This window comes from Ranitomeya imitator, chromosome 4, assembly GCF_032444005.1.
Source record: "Ranitomeya imitator isolate aRanImi1 chromosome 4, aRanImi1.pri, whole genome shotgun sequence".
NCBI classification, from domain to species: domain Eukaryota; kingdom Metazoa; phylum Chordata; class Amphibia; order Anura; family Dendrobatidae; genus Ranitomeya; species Ranitomeya imitator.
This window is the reverse complement of record NC_091285.1, coordinates 579,116,687-579,133,217: the sequence shown is the minus strand read 5'-3', so window position 1 is coordinate 579,133,217 and position 16,531 is coordinate 579,116,687.

Here is a 16,531-nt window from a genome sequence, read left to right as displayed (position 1 = left end):
GCTATTCTGGGACCCTAGAGACGCCCCTCTCCACGTTTGCCCCCTATGTCTTCTTAGGTGTTGTATGTTAGACAGCCAACCTATAATCAACTGTCCTGCCTCTGTTTGAAGTAATGCTTGGAGTCAGTTACTTCCTCGGCTACACGCCTCAGTAGGATGTTGCCGATCTCGGGGCACGACTCCTACTGGCTCTCCTTTGTGCTTTGATCTCGTTTCTCACTTCTCCACAATATACTTCGCTTCGTGTCCTTTCTTTAGATGCCGCCGCAAGGTAGTGCAGGCGCGGCTCTGTAACGATCTGTCCTTGTCGCTAAGTCACTGCCAGGTTCCCATGCCTGACAGGGACCCCTCTGAATCTTCCCCACAACACCCCCTGCCATGGGATGTTGCCTGTACAAAACCCAGCCAGCTTCTGACTAACTTCCTATCCAACCCCCAGTTTTACCAAAGTGTAAGGAGTGGCCTAGTAGATAGAACCTTTTGCTCCCCCTGGTGGCCGGAGTGTGAAATGTAGTGTGTGACTGTGATACCTGGTCAGGTGAACTCCTTTAGTGCCATCAGACGTACCATCACTCCTCTTAGTGGCAGAGCGACATTACTGCAACGACCAGGTCTCTGGGGCGCTGCATAACCATTACCCATACCACACTTCTTCCTACAAAGGAAGCTTATCACGACTTGCCTATTCTGGCACATTTTCCCCACCACCATCTACAATACGTAACTGATGAAGGTCAAATTGGTGACCAAAACGTTTTTGTTACTTGAATAATAAACTGCCTATATATAAGTTGAGTGCCAGGTTTTTTCTTATATATGATTAAGGTGTTGGAACCTACCTGGGCACCTCCTATTGAAGCTGTGCACACGTTTATTTGCTAAATTTTTCTCAGAGTGAAACTGGAAGCAGGAAGTAGCACAGTCACACTGCTGCATGAGTCTCTGTATGTTGGGCTGGCAGTCTCTCTGCAGTAGCAATGCTACACACACACTGGGCAGTTTACTTATCACACTCAGGGGTCTTGGCTTGTCACTGTGGTCACCGGGGCTGCACGCTCGGGTTACTGTTTCAGCTCTGTCAGGGGAAAAGTCTTCTCTGATTAGGGAGGCTTCCGAGCCCACACCCTCGCATACAGCCTTCACTATGGTGGGTTCTCAGCCTCAGTGCCCTCTCGGGGAGCACTCTCTCGTGGGGAGCGCGGCGCTGAAGCCTGCTATCTCTCTCACGCTCTGTCCAGCGCGCTCTGCTTTCCTGCTCTTTTCTAACCACACACCTCTCTTTTTCTCTCCGCCCCCAGCAGTCACATGGTCTCATCTGTCCAGGGCAGAAAGTCCTCCCCCAACAACCCAGCTGTCCGACTAAGTGGTTCCAGGTAAGGAGCAGGGAAAGCAACCTCCTTTGGGCTCGTCTTCCTCTTCATCCCCTTACAGGTGGAGTTAGCTGGCAGAAAAAGGTTGTATAAGCTGGGTCAAAACCAGAGAAGTTAGAAACCAAGTCAGAATAATCATGCAAAGGTAAAACAATCCACAGTCAGCAACTAAATAACACACTGGATCACTGGATCGGTAAATCATAGAAATTGGGAAAGAACTATGATCAGGTATAACTGATATATATAAACTAGATTGTGGCCCGATTCTAACGCATCGGGTATTCTAGAATATGCATGTCCCCGTAGTATATGGACAATGATGATTCCAGAATTCGCGGCAGACTGTGCCCGTCGCTGATTGGTCGAGGCAACCTTTATGACATCATCGTCGCCATGGCAACCATTATGACATCTACGTCGATACTGTGCCCGTCGCTGAATCAGAAACGTGAGATGTCTACGTCCTTTATGACATCATCGTCGCTGTGCCCGTTGCTGATTGGTCGAGGCCTGGCGGCCTTGACAAATCAGCATCGTCGCTGTGCCCGTTGCTGATTGGTCGAGGCCGCCAGGCCACGCCAGATGCGGGATGTCTACGTCCTTTATGACATCATCGTCGCTGTGCCCATCGCTGATTGGTCGAGGCCTGGCGGCCTCGACCAATCAGAGACGCGGGATTTCTACGTCGATGCTGTGCCGGTCTCTGATTGGTCGAGGCCTGGCGGCCTCGACCAATCAGAGACGCGTGATTTCCAGGACAGACAGACAGACAGACAGACAGACGGAAAAACCCTTAGGCAATTATATATATAGATGGTGATTAGAGGCAAGGTGCTAGGAGTTTATATACTGTAAACCCCACCCAATTCTAACAGTAGGGAAATAATGAGAAACCCCCATGCTCCCTGCCTGGAATATGAAACAAAGCTGCCTCACTTTCTCCCCTTGTCACCCGCAACAATGGCTAAGTACTTCTCAATGACAAAATCATCAGAGGGATCCAGCACAGATGCAGATGTAACAGACAGTTAAGATTGTTATGCGTGATAAGGTGTACATCCCACTTCTTTTGATTTTTTCTAATTTTAAGTAGCTTTGTCCCAATGGACTTTAATTAATTCAGATTTTTATGATAACTAGAAAAGTTAATGCGTTAAAAAAAACATATCCGCTATCAATTTTTTTTTATACGTCGATATGATAACTTTACTTTGTGGATTGTTAGTATAGAAATTGCAAATACAGTGGGGCAAAAAAGTATTTAGTCAGTCAGCAATAGTGCAAGTTCCACCACTTAAAAAGATGAGAGGCGTCTGTAATTTACATCATAGGTAGACCTCAACTATGGGAGACAAACTGAGAAAAAAAAATCCAGAAAATCACATTGTCTGTTTTTTTTTAACATTTTATTTGCATATTATGGTGGAAAATAAGTATTTGGTCAGAAACAAAATTTCATCTCAATACTTTGTAATATATCCTTTGTTGGCAATGACAGAGGTCAAACGTTTTCTGTAAGTCTTCACAAGGTTGCCACACACTGTTGTTGGTATGTTCGCCCATTCCTCCATGCAGATCTCCTCTAGAGCAGTGATGTTTTTGGCTTTTCGCTTGGCAACACGGACTTTCAGCTCCCTCCAAAGGTTTTCTATAGGGTTGAGATCTGGAGACTGGCTAGGCCACTCCAGGACCTTGAAATGCTTCTTACGAAGCCACTCCTTCGTTGCCCTGGCGGTGTGCTTTGGATCATTGTCATGTTGAAAGACCCAGCCACGTTTCATCTTCAATGCCCTTGCTGATGGAAGGAGGTTTGCACTCAAAATCTCACGATACATGGCCCCATTCATTCTTTCATGTACCCGGATCAGTCGTCCTGGCCCCTTTGCAGAGAAACAGCCCCAAAGCATGATGTTTCCACCACCATGCTTTACAGTAGGTATGGTGTTTGATGGATGCAACTCAGTATTCTTTTTCCTCCAAACACGACAAGTTGTGTTTCTACCAAACAGTTCCAGTTTGGTTTCATCAGACCATAGGACATTCTCCCAAAACTCCTCTGGATCATCCAAATGCTCTCTAGCAAACTTCAGACGGGCCCGGACATGTACTGGCTTAAGCAGTGGGACACGTCTGGCACTGCAGGATCTGAGTCCATGGTGGCATAGTGTGTTACTTATGGTAGGCCTTGTTACATTGGTCCCAGCTCTCTGCAGTTCATTCACTAGGTCCCCCCGCGTGGTTCTGGGATTTTTGCTCACCGTTCTTGTGATCATTCTGACCCCACGGGGTGGGATTTTGCGTGGAGCCCCAGATCGAGGGAGATTATCAGTGGTCTTGTATGTCTTCCATTTTCTAATTATTGCTCCCGCTGTTGATTTCTTCACTCCAAGCTGGTTGGCTATTGCAGATTCAGTCTTCCCAGCCTGGTGCAGGGCTACAATTTTGTTTCTGGTGTCCTTTGACAGCTCTTTGGTTTTCACCATAGTGGAGTTTGGAGTCAGACTGTTTGAGGGTGTGCACAGGTGTCTTTTTATACTGATAACAAGTTTAAACAGGTGCCATTACTACAGGTAATGAGTGGAGGAAAGAGGAGACTCTTAAAGAAGAAGTTACAGGTCTGTGAGAGCCAGAAATCTTGATTGTTTGTTTCTGACCAAATACTTATTTTCCACCATAATATGCAAATATAATGTTAAAAAAACAGACAATGTGATTTTCTGGATTTTTTTTTCTCAGTTTGTCTCCCATAGTTGAGGTCTACCTATGATGTAAATTACAGACGCCTCTCATCTTTTTAAGTGGTGGAACTTGCACTATTGCTGACTGACTAAATACTTTTTTGCCCCACTGTATGTAGATATTTAATTATTTCTAGGCTTTATTGAATAAAACAATTAACTAAAAAATATATGTTTATTGAGTATTTATGTTTTACATTTCTTTCTACATTTTAGTCTCAATAGCAGGCTATTACACATTTATTTTTTACAAAAGACAAACTGCTAGAGTAGACCAAGGTGGTGGGATCACTGAACAGACACAATAACCACCTCCATCCCATCTTCAGTTGGAACCCTTACGTATCAGTGTATGATTGCTGGCCCAAGCAAATGGAAATGAACTGACGCTGCCTGGTGTAGTAGAGAGGCTGCCTAAGGGGGCGCTAACGGGAGCGAAGGGAGAGGAGGAATGAGGCACGCAGTGCACACAGGACCTGAACTAGGCAGGTCATGTGATCACAGCAGGGACAGTGGGGATGGAGAGAACAGAGGGTGCTTGTGTGAATTATGCCATATACAGACTAGTATCTTTTATCTTTTTGTGCACTAATGCCAAACAGCCAACACTGGATTGAAAGTGGTTGTTTCATCGGTATTTTTTGCACCTGTGTGTTTGCCATCATTTATCGGGTCCGCTGCGTCCTGCTGTTGCATTTGCTTGGAGGCTTCAGCAGGTAAAACATCTCTGCTTTTTTCTCTGTGACTTTTTTGAATTTTATGGAGGATTTTGAAGTCCTCTTTTTGTGTCGGTGAGCTTTTATTCAATGTTTAGCGTTAGGACTGGCAAATTGTAAGGACCCTTGACGTGGGTTGCCAGCTTACGTATTGAGGCCCCAATATAAACTAATACCTTGCATACATTGATGTGTGGTTTTCTTTTTGCACTTTATCTTGCAGGGCGCAGTCGGACCAAGATGGCTCTGTAAACTATTGGCCCCTGTTTGCACAGCATGCATTTTGTAGCACTGGGCAGCCCGCCTGCATGTGCGTTACTAATAGACTGTAAACCAGATGCTCTGCATTGCTTGTTTGAATTATGCCATATACAGACTAGTATCTTTTATCTTTTTGTGCACTAATGCCAAACAGCCAACACTGGATTGAAAGTGGTTGGTTCATCGGTATTTTTTTGCACCTGTGTGTTTGCCATCATTTATCGGGTCCGCTGCGCCCTGCTGGTGCATTTGGTTGGAGGCTTCAGCAGGTAAAACATCTCTGCTTTTTTCTCTGTGACTTTTTTGAATTTTTGGGAGGATTTTGAAGTCCTCTTTTTGTGTCGGTGAGCTTTTAGAGAACAGAGGGTCTACCAAAAAACGCAGGACACAGAGTACTAAGACAGAGACGTAGTCAAAGGACAAGCCGAGGGTCGGGAGCCAGACCTAGGGGCAAAAGAGCAGATTAGTCAGAGACAAAGCAAGGGGTCAGAAAGCCAGGACAGACAGAGAAGTACCAAGAAGAAACCAGGGGCAGTAGTCAGGGGGCAAACTGGGTCATACACAGCAAGGCACACACGCACAGAGGCACAACGATTACCGAGGAATAACCTGGGTCAGCTATTGCAAACCAAGTATCATCAAGACCACACAACAGGTCATATTTTCAGGATTTCCTTAGTATTGCACAGGTGATAATTTCATCACCTGCTCAAGCATTAATTCCATCGCCTATGCAATACTAAGGAAATCCTGAAAACCTGACCTGCTGTGGGGTGTTGAGGACTGGAGTTGAGAAACACTGAAGTAGACGGAAGTATAACCTACTCAGAACCAAGGAACTACGAGCATTAAATAGCCGCCCAAGAACCATAGAGAGGCGAACTAATTTAACCCAGACCTGACCAAGAAGGAGCCAGAACCAGCCCATCCAAAGTCATGACAGTACCCCCCTCTCAATGGGCCCCAGGTTTCTCAGGAAACTGAGCATGAAAAGACTGAACCAGACGGTCGGCATGAACCTATCGGGCAGGAACCCAAGAACGATCCTCTGGACCATACCCTTTCCAGTGCACCAGATACTGGAGAGTACGATGGACCATCCGAGAATCCATGATGCGCTCCACCTCGTATTCCTCCTGACCATCGACCAACACGGGTGGTGCAGGACCCAATGACCCCTCATCCACGTCCCCCAATGGTTTCAGCAGGAAGCCATAGAACACATTGGAGATCTTAAAGGACGAAGGGTAACGCAAACAAAAAGCCACATGGTTGACCACTTCCATGATTTCATAGGAGCCAATAAACTTAGGTCCCAATTTCGCCAAAAGAACCCTAAGCTTAATGTTCCTGGTGGACAACCACACTTTATCCCCAAACCGGAGAGAAGGTCCCGCAGCCCGTCTCCTGTCTGCACAAACATTAAACTTTCTCTGAGCCTCCTCAATGTTCCTTTGGACCCCTCACCACAAATCCCTCAACTGCTATACAGCAACATCAGCCCCAGGGCACCCGGAGTCCAAACGAGAGAACTCCCTGAAGTGTGAATTGAACCCGTAATTCCAGAAGAAAGGGGTGATGCCTGTGGAGTGATTCACATGGTTATTAAAAGCAAACTCTGCTAACGGCGAGGCATCACATCAATCCTCCTGTCTGGAAGAGGAGAGACAACACAAAATTTGTTCCAACGACTGGTTGGTCTGTTCCATCTGACCATGGGTCTCCGGATGGTATGCGGATGAAAAAGAAAATGCATTACCCAATTTTTTGCAAAATGCCCTCCAAACCCTGGACACAAACTGCACTCCACGATCAGACACCACACTCAAGGGCACACCATGCAAACGAACCACATGTTGTACAAACAATCTAGACAGGGTTTCTGCAGAAAGTAAAGCCCCCGTCTCACATAGCGAGATTGCTAGCGAGATTGCTGCTGAGTCACAAGTTTTGTGACGCAACAGCGATCTCAGTAGCGATCTCGCTATGTGTGACACGTAGCAGCGATCAGGCCCCTGCTGTGAGATCGCTGGTCGTGTCGGAATGGCCGGGACCATTTTTTGATCGCTGAGGTCCCGCAGGGTAACACACATCGCTGTGTTTGACACCTTACCAACGACCTCGTTGACCGGACGTCCCATTGAGTCATCATGAAATAGCATCGTTCTACAGGTCGCTACAGTTCGCCGCATCGCTGCTGCGTCGTTGGGGAGATCGCACTGTGTGACATCTCACCAGCGACCACATAGCGACGCAGCAACGATCCCTGACAGGTCGTATCGTTGTCGGGATCGCTTAAGCGTCGCTATGTGTGACGGGACCTTAAAGCTACCAAGGGTATAAAGTGTGCTTGTTTAGAAAACCTGTCCACCACTACCCATATGACAGTTTTACCCTTAGAAGAGGGAAGATTGGTGATAAAATCCATGGACAAATGTGTCCATGGTCTATCGGGAACTGGCAAAGGCACCAATTCCCCGGCAGGCCTAAAATAAGAGCTCTTAGCATGGGCACAAACTTCACATGCAGACACAAACTTCTTCACATCAGATGAAATTGATGACCACCAGAACACCCTCGTGGTGGCCCCATGATTAGCCAAGATTGCAGGATGTCCACCCAATGCCGAGTCATGAAACTCCAGAAGAACCCTGAGACGAAATTGAATTGGGACAAACAGCTTATCGACCGGTTTGGACGGGGGGCATGAGATTGGGCCTCCCGAATCTTCCACTCCAAACCAGATGACAAATCAGCCACCACCACCCCAGGTTGAAGAATGGAGGATGGAGGTTCGGGAGGAGAAACCGGATCCAGGCTCCGGGACAAGGCATCGGCTCTCACATTTTTGAATCCAGGAGGAAAAATGATTAAAAACTGGAACCGGGAGTAAAACAGAGACCATCTAACCTGCCTAGTGGTCAACCTCTTAGCCGATTCAATGTATGCCAGGTTTTTGTGATCAGTAACCACCATAATGGGATGTGCCTCCCCCTCCAAAAAATGCCTCCATTCCTCAAAAGCCAACTTCACGGCAAGAAGTTCCCAATTGCCCATGTCATAATTTCTCTCTGCTTGGGAGAACTTCTTGGAGAAGAAGGCGCATGGTGTCAAATTAGTCAATGTGGTGGGCCCCTAGGACAACACCGCCCCCACCCCCATCTCTGATGCATCAACCTCCACAATAAAGGGTTCAGATGGATCTGGCTGTACCAGAACCGAGGCAGTCATGAAACTTTTTTTAACAATAAAAATGATGCTACCGCTGAGGCAGACCAATTCTTAACGTCAGCCCCCTTCTGTGTCAAATTGGTGAGGGGCTTGACTACCTGTGAGAACCCCTCAATATACCTCCGGTAGTAATTGGCTAATCCCAAAATACTCGCAGACCTCTCAGGTCACAAGGCTGAACCCAATCTACAATGGCCTGAACCTTCTTGGGATCCATGCAACCCCCCACCCCCCCGGAGATAATGAACCCCCAAGAAAGGCAGTTCCTGGAAAAAAAATTTGCATTTTTCCAACGTAGTGAAAAACAGGTTCTCCCTGAGTCTTAGGAGAACTGCCCGAAGATGACCAATATGGGCCTGCTTATCCGATGAATAAGCCAGAATGTCATCTAAGTAGATAACTACAAACTGCCCAATAAAATCAGAGACCACAAAATTGATGAAGTTTTCGAAGATCGTAGGAGCATTGGTCAAACCAAACGGCATAACTAAATTTTCAAATAAACCTGCAGAAGTGAGGAACGCAGTATTCCACTCATCCCCCTCCCGTACCCGAATCAGGTTATATGCCCCCCGCAAATCCAGCTTAGAAAACCATTTGGCCCCAGACAATTGATTACACAAATCGGGAATGAGTGGAAGGGAATACGTGTTTTTCATGGTAATCTTATTAGGCTCCCGAAAGTCAAGACATGGGCGGAGGCCATGTCTTTTTTTTTTTACAAAAAAGAATCCTGCAGCAACAGGAGATACAGAAGAACGAATATGTCCCTTGCGGAGACTTTCAGATATATACTACTTCATAACGGACCGCTCAGGACCAGAATGGTTGAAGAACCGGGCCTTAGGCAAATTAGCCCCGGGAATAAGATCGATGGCACAATCAAAAGGGTGGTGCAGTGGCAACCCCTCGGCCTGACTTTCAGAGAACACATCAACGAAGTTCTTCAGGTACTCTGGAATACCCTCCAGACCGACGGGTGACACAGATACAGAAATTAGAGTTATTTTTACATTTAGTCCCCCATTTAACAATCTCCTGGGCCTCACAGTCAATGACTGGATTATGACATTGCAACCAGGGTAACCCTAAGACCAACCTGGCAGGGAGGTTGTCCAGAACAAAACAGGCTATATGCTCCATATGAACAGGACCCACCTTAAGGACGAACTCCTTAGTAATGGAGAGGATCAAGTCCTTGGTGAAAGGTGTAGAGTCAACAGCCACAACCTTCATGGGTTTCCCCAACCTGACTGTCCCTATCTCACAATGGGCTATCAACTTAGAGTCAATCAGATTCACAGTAGAACTGCAATCCACAAAAGCAGAAGAGGGGAAAAAACACTTGTTCACACCAAGTTCCATTTTCAATAATAATTTGAAGATTGAGGAAAACAGCACTTGAGGGTCTGGGCAGCCTCCTCAGCAGCTACCCTAACCTAGGCATTTCATGAGACCTTGGAAACCGGACAGGAAGGGCAGTCTCTTCTCCAATGGCCTGGAGCTCCACAATAAAAACAAAAATTTTTCTCCCTTCGGCGTCTCCTCTCCCTTTCCTTTGTGGAGACAGCCCTCACCTCCATGGGCTCAAACGATGACAGGGGTCCAGGCTCAATAGGTAACAATGGAGCTTCATGATGCACAACTCCCCTCTCTCGCAGCCTATGGTCCATATAATTGGCCTGTGTCATAGCTTCTTGCAGATAATCGGGTGGTGGATGCAGGGCTAGCGCATCCTTTAAATACTCAGACTGTCCTCTATGGAATAGCCCTCTGAGCGCTGTGTGATTCCAAGACACTTTTGGTGCCCACCGCCTGTACTCAGAACAGTACCACTCAGCAGAGAGCTTCCCCTGAGTGAGACCCATAATCGTGTCCTCAGCCAAGCTCACTCGATCGAGTTCATCGTAAATGAGACACAAGGCCTTGAAGAACCGATCCACACACAATCTCTCAGGGGAGATAGGGGCAGGGAGAAAGCCCCGGACTGCGGGCCATCACGTAACAAAGATATCACTATCACCACCCTTTGACTCTCGTCCCCTGAAGACCTAGGACGCAGGGAAAACAATAACTTGCAACTCTCCCTAAAGACCCGGAATTTACTTTTATCCCCAGAAAAGGTTTCTGGTAATTTTACAGAGGGTTCAGGAGAAGAAAGGGAAACATCTGAGATAGCCAAAAGCAAGAAAAAAGCGAATGGCACTGAGTAGCACACTTTACTTACTATTATCGCAGAGTAGACGCGGAATCACGGACACAATACAGTGGTTGAATCACGCTGTTGAAGGTGCTTGCTGGAAAGCCACATGAAGAAATCCCAAAATGAAGAAAAATAGCAGCAACACTCCAAATGTTGGTGAAAAAAATCCTTAGTCCTTTATTTTACAAAGAATTGCATGGACAAGGTTGTGTGGGCAAGGACAAGTGCAGATAATGCAGAAAAGAGAAACAGGACAACGTCCGTTTCGCGTTATTCACGCGTTATTCACGTATCTGGACCCGTGGAAGCGTGAATAACGTGGAACGGCCATCGTCCTGTTTCTCTTTTCTGCATAATCTGCACTTGTCCTTGCCCGCACAACCTTGTCCATGCAATTCTTTGTAAAATAAAGGACTAAGGATTTTTTTCACCAACATTTGGAGTGTTGCTGCTATTTTTCTTCATTTTGGGAAACATCTGAGATAGCCCCATCCATACTGCCAGACAGAGAGGAGGCACCCCGAACCACACTAACCGTTTCCGCCAACTCCCTTTGCACCTGTCGGTGAGAAGCAACCAAAGCTCTTTGCTCCACTGACAGATTCTGCATCATTTTGGTCAGGTTAGCTACCTGATCTGACAGAACATGAAAAAAAGTGCAGAATCTCCTTTAAAGCTTTGGGTCAGTTATAATGTAATGGCGCTGCCTGGTGTAGTGTAGTGAGCTGGCCGGCTGTGACTGTTCTGTTATCATTGACATAGAATCTGTGACAGACACTGCCCCCGTATGGCCAGAAGTTATACCTATGCCAAATGTGATTACAGAGGGACAAACTGTATTGGCAAAACTTTCCCCTGGGGTGTCATGTGAACAGGAAGGGGAAGGAAAGAGGAAGCCCGGGAAACTGGTGTGTGCAGAGAGAGGTCGGTGTGTGCTGGCGTCCTCCTGTAGAGGCGATATAGAAGATTGCCTGGATGACCTCTCTCTCTTGAAAGCTGACATCCAGATTGTTCCGAGCTCCCACACTGCGGAGCACTCAACGGTGACATCCTCACAGATCCTGGAGCCCATGAACTGTAAGCGGGTCCTCTGTTGAGAGGCCGAACCTTCCACCCTTACCTGTTGAACCCCAAGGACTACAGTCTGGACCTGAGGGACGGAGTTTTGTTTTATCCCTGTTGTTTTTCTCTTCGGCTGGAGCGTCCCCCTGCAGTGACAGACAGGCCTGCGACGTGGGAAGATAGCCTCTTGGAGCAAAGGAACTGGTAACGTGTGGATAGGGAAAGTGAGGGACAGTTTGTTATTACACGTTATCTCTGTGAATAGGCATATTTTGTATTGTCTATTATTGTGTTCCGCCGTGTTAAGGAAAAATGTTTAACAGTAAAGATACGATTGTTAAAATGGAATCTGAGTGTGGAAGTTTTGCTGGGCCAGATCATAGATATACATGGGCGACCTTGCCCTCGGTCACTTCATCTGGCGTAGTCGGCAGGATCTGTGCCCAGCAGGATTCCCACCCAGGCCCAGTGTACAGTCAGAAACCGCCGCCGGTGTCCATTGTAAACCAGGTCAGGAAGTTTGGCGGGCGAAACTACCCCGTACCAGAATGGGCGGAACAAGTGCGGATACTGGGAGAAATGTATAATATTGACCCTAAGACCTTGGCAGAAATGGCGGTACTGACACTAGAGGGGGAGGCATGGATGACAGTCAGACTGGAGACGGTCAGGGGGCAGCGTACGTTGGAGGATTTGGTGCGGGTGCTGGAAAAGACCTATGGGCCTACTACGTACCAGGGAACACTGCGATACCTGTTCTTCAGACGGACACAGCTTGAATGGGAAGACATTCCCCAATATGCAAATGCCCTTCAGGTACTCCTTGAACAAGTCTGTGCAAAAGGGGAACAACTGGCTACTATAGCTCCTCGTGACCTGGTACTGAGAGACCAATTCGTTATAGGGCTGAGAGACCAGTATCTTAACCGTACGCTACAGGACTTGATTCGGATGACGCCGACTCTCACCTTCGCTGAAGTCAAGCAGGAGGCCATAGAACGTTCTAGGGGACCCGTCATGGATGTGGGGACTCAAAGCGCTGCGTGCAGATCCATATTAGACGTTAAACAGCCCAACAGTGACACCGAGGAGCTGAAACAGATGGTAGCAGATTTACAGCAACAGGTGTCACAGTTAACACTAGAACGACAGAGAGACCAGCGGATGCAACCTAGCCGTCCCGCAGGACCGTGTTGGTCATGTGGTGATCCTCGTCATAGGGCAAATCGTTGTCCTCAACGAACAAACCATCAGTTACCACGACGAACAAAATATCAGCTACATCCACGAGCAGAGCCGCCACGCCAGGTCTCACCACATTGGCCGCCGTTAAACTAGACACCCCTGCAGCTGAGGTTCGAGCAGCAGGGGGGGACAGAGAATGGGGTGTAGAAAAACAGAGCCAGCAACGGAGTACTCTAGCCTCGAGTAGTCCTACACTTGAAGTTATTCTGGAGGGAGTTGCAGTACAAGGTTTGATGGACACTGGGTCACAAGTGACCACGATCTCTGAACAGTTTTATGAAAAGTACCTCAAACCAAGGACTGCTTGTGATCCAGATACCACCATTAAGATAATTGCGGCTAATAACCTACCCATTCCAGTAACCGGAGTCGCCTGGATGGATACGAAGGCCTACGGGCAAGACCTAGGGAAACGAGGAATCGTCATTGTCAAGGAAGGCTTCGGCTCCGAGACCCTAGTAATAATCGGAATGAATATCTTGAAAGACCTGGATCTCATGCTGTCGACAAGAAAAGGACCCAAGTACTGGCAGAAAGTTACGAAACATAAACCGACTCGTCTGGCGTTCCAGCGCGTAATCCGGACCGTTGGACTCCAACAGATGGCAAAGGAACAACTACCCCTAGCAGCCATTAAAGTGCCCCGCTGTACCCGGATCACTTTGCCCGCTGAAAAAGAGACAGTCATGTCCCTGCCTCTTAACACCAACCGACAGCTTGAAGTGTTAATCGAGCCGAGGGCTCCAAGTGGGGGTAAGCTAAACCCACTAGTCGCCCGCACCTTAGCCGTCGTGAGGAACGGAAGAGTCCCTGTCCGGCTGAACAACACCGCAGACGTAGGTGTAGTCCTTGAAGCTGGCACGCAACTTGCCAGAATATATGCCCTACCCACAGAAGTGAACCCCATGGGGCCCTTACAATTCACCCCGTCTACAGAAGATGGCTGGACGGTAACTGTTTCAGCCATAAATGCTCAAGCAGATGATGAAGACATTGGGCGAAAACTACTGGAAAAAGTGCAACTGGACCCGTCCCAGTACACCAAACAGGAAGTGTCTCAAGTGGAGAGACTACTGTGAGAACACCAAGACTCCTTTGCAAAGCATGACACCGACTTCGGGTACACCACCAGTATCCAGCACGAGATTCCCACGGGCGATACTGCCCCTATTCGCGAGAGGTACCGACAAATACCACCTCAACAATACCAGGAGGTGAAAAGCCTCTTAGAATCTATGCTACATGCCGGAGTGGTGCGGGAGAGCCAGAGCCCATGGGCTGCACCCGTGGTGATAATCAAAAAGAAAGATGGATCCCTGAGATTTTGCGTAGACTACCGTCGGCTGAACGCTTGCACGATCCGGGACTCCTATCCACTCCCCCGGATCGAAGAGTCACTGACCGCCCTGAAAAAGGCCAAATATTTTTTGTCTCTAGACTTGGCCAGTGGATATTGGCAGGTCCCCATGAGTGAGAAGGACAGACAAAAGACCGCCTTCATCCTTCCCATGGGCCTGTACGAGTTTGACCGGATGCCATTCGGCTTGAGTAACGCACCCGGAACCTTTCAGAGACTGATGGAACGCTGTCTGGGAGATTTCAACTTCGAATTCACGCTGATATACCTTGATGACATCGTGGTATACTCCGCCACCTTTGAGGATCATCTTCACAAGCTTGGCAAGGTGTTCCAGCGCTTGAAGAGACACGGCTTGAAGTTGAAGCCCAGCAAGTGCCGTCTATTCCAGCAGGAGATCGATTACCTGGGACACCGGATCTCGGCCGAAGGTGTCCAACCCTCTCCAGAGAAGATAGCAGCTGTCCGAGAGTGGCCACAACCAACTACCATCAAAGAAGTCCAGGCTTTCCTGGGGCTAGCGGGCTATTACTGCCGATTTGTCAAGGACTTTGCCCGGCTTGCGGAACCACTGCATGAAACTCTCCGAGGGACCGCGAACAGTCCCAGAGGACGACGCATCAGCTGGGGGCCCGACCAAGAAAAATCCTTCCGGGCGCTTCAAGCTGCTCTGACATCACCCCCTATTCTGGCATTTGCAGATTACACGTTGCCGTTCCAGTTATACACCGACGCCAGCCTTCAAGGTCTCGGGGCGGTCCTCTCCCAAGTCCAAGATAACAAGGAACGCGTAATAGCCTATGCCAGTAGATCCCTCCGTGACACCGAAAAAAACCCCGTCAACTACAGCTCTTTCCGCCTGGAACTCCTGGCCCTGACCTGGGCTATGACAGAGAAATTTGCTGGCTACCTGACAGGGGCGGAGGTGCTGGTCGTAACAGACAACAATCCTCTTGCCCACCTAGAAAATGCCAAACTAGGGGCAATGGAACAGCGCTGGATGGCAAGGCTCTCTAGATTCCAATACAAAATTAAATACAGAGCGGGGACGGAGAATCAGAATGCTGACAGCCTTTCCAGAGTGACATCACCCCCGCCAGTGGGGAACCGGGATGAAGAGTTGGAGGAAGATGAATTGCCTGATTTTGCCCGGCTAGCTAAACAAATAGAAGATAGCCGCCAGTATGCTGTAGGCGGGATCGAAGCCATAGTGGGGTCCCCCCTGTCCCAACAAGAATGGGCCAAGCTTCAAGATCGAGACCCTGAACACGTCTTACTGAAACAGTACGTGAAGACACAAGAGAAACCACCCTCCGAAGTAAGAGCCCGACTATCAACCAGGACCTCCGCCCTACTTGCCCAATGGGATCGGCTGATCGTGAAGGATGGAGTCTTGTATCGCAGGGCCCTGTTATCCCATATGCTGGAAGAATGTTTGCAGATTGTCGTCCCGGAGCAGCTGGTCCATGAGATGGTTGCTGAAGCCCACAGAAGGAACGGCCACTTCGGCATAGACAAGACCCTCCGGTGGACACAGCAATTCATTTTTTGCTCAGGACTCCGTAAGCTGGTTGAAAACGTCTGCCTAAGGTGTCGTACATGTGAACTCCACAAGTCTACTGAGCAGCGTGCACCCATCCAGACTATTAGCACATCCAGGCCCCTCGAATTGTTGATGGTGGACTATCTGTTGATTGGAACGGCGAATAGTGGCTACCAGTACTGTCTGGTGATGGTGGACCACTTCACGAAATTCGCCGTCGCTGTTGCTACCAAAGATCAGACTGCCGAGTCAGCTGCACAGGCCATCTGTCAACACTTCATTCGGGTTTACGGGTGTCCGGAGCGGCTGCACTCTGATCAGGGGGCGTGCTTCGAAGGGCGAGTCATTGAAGAACTTCAGCAGATGTATGGAATCAAGAAGTCCAGGACCACCCCGTATCATCCACAAGGGAATGGCGCATGTGAACGTTTCAACCGGACCCTCTTACATCTGATCCGAACCTTAGCAGAAGACAAAAAGCCCGACTGGCCTCGATTCCTCCCAGAACTGCTGTGGGCCTATAACAATCAAGTCCATTCTGTCACCGGATACACGCCTTACACCCTCCTTTTTGGCCGCCCAGGCAAAGGCATCCATGAGCTACACCTGTCTAACCCTGATGAAGACACCTGTGGTACCTATCCTTCCTGGCTACAAGCACACCGTCAAAGGATGGAAACTGTCTACCGGCTGGTGGAACAGCAGATCCAGGACCAGGTCCACGCTGATCCACTTCCAGTACAAGAAGACCTACTGAGTGTGGGTCAACTGGTACTAGTTCGTATAAAGAAACAGCAAGGAA